We start from the raw sequence: 257 nt of genomic DNA, 5'->3' as shown, positions 1-257 counted from the left end.
TTTGCCATAAATGGCCATCTCCGCGTCCGTACTCATGGTGGCGGTTTACTCCTGTGGATTAATTACAAATAAGAGTATCCACATCCGTTAAAGGGCTCCAAATTGAAGGTCTGAGGACATAGTGTTATATGATAAACAGATTGTTAAGCCCATTGAGACAAGTTTGTGATATTAGGTTAAATAAAAACTTGACTTTACATGGCTTGTTACTTGGGATTGTTACAATTAACACTAGTCGTTGTGGAGTTTTGTCCTAA

The 257-nt window shown here is 38.1% G+C and overlaps 1 long non-coding RNA gene across 1 annotated transcript in view; it reads left to right on the top strand.

Moving 5' to 3' along the window:
* Positions 1 to 257, top strand: part of LOC116707362 (uncharacterized) — a 16,476-nt gene that overhangs the window by 12,265 nt on the left and 3,954 nt on the right. Inside the window, exon 2 of the long non-coding RNA XR_004336486.1 lies at positions 158 to 161. This is a non-coding gene — a long non-coding RNA (uncharacterized LOC116707362). The remainder of the gene's footprint in view (positions 1 to 157; positions 162 to 257) is intronic.

The sequence above is a fragment of the Etheostoma spectabile genome, chromosome 19, assembly GCF_008692095.1.
Source record: "Etheostoma spectabile isolate EspeVRDwgs_2016 chromosome 19, UIUC_Espe_1.0, whole genome shotgun sequence".
NCBI lineage: Eukaryota > Metazoa > Chordata > Actinopteri > Perciformes > Percidae > Etheostoma > Etheostoma spectabile.
Note: the sequence above shows the minus strand (reverse complement) of the source record. Positions and strands in the feature narration are given on the sequence as shown.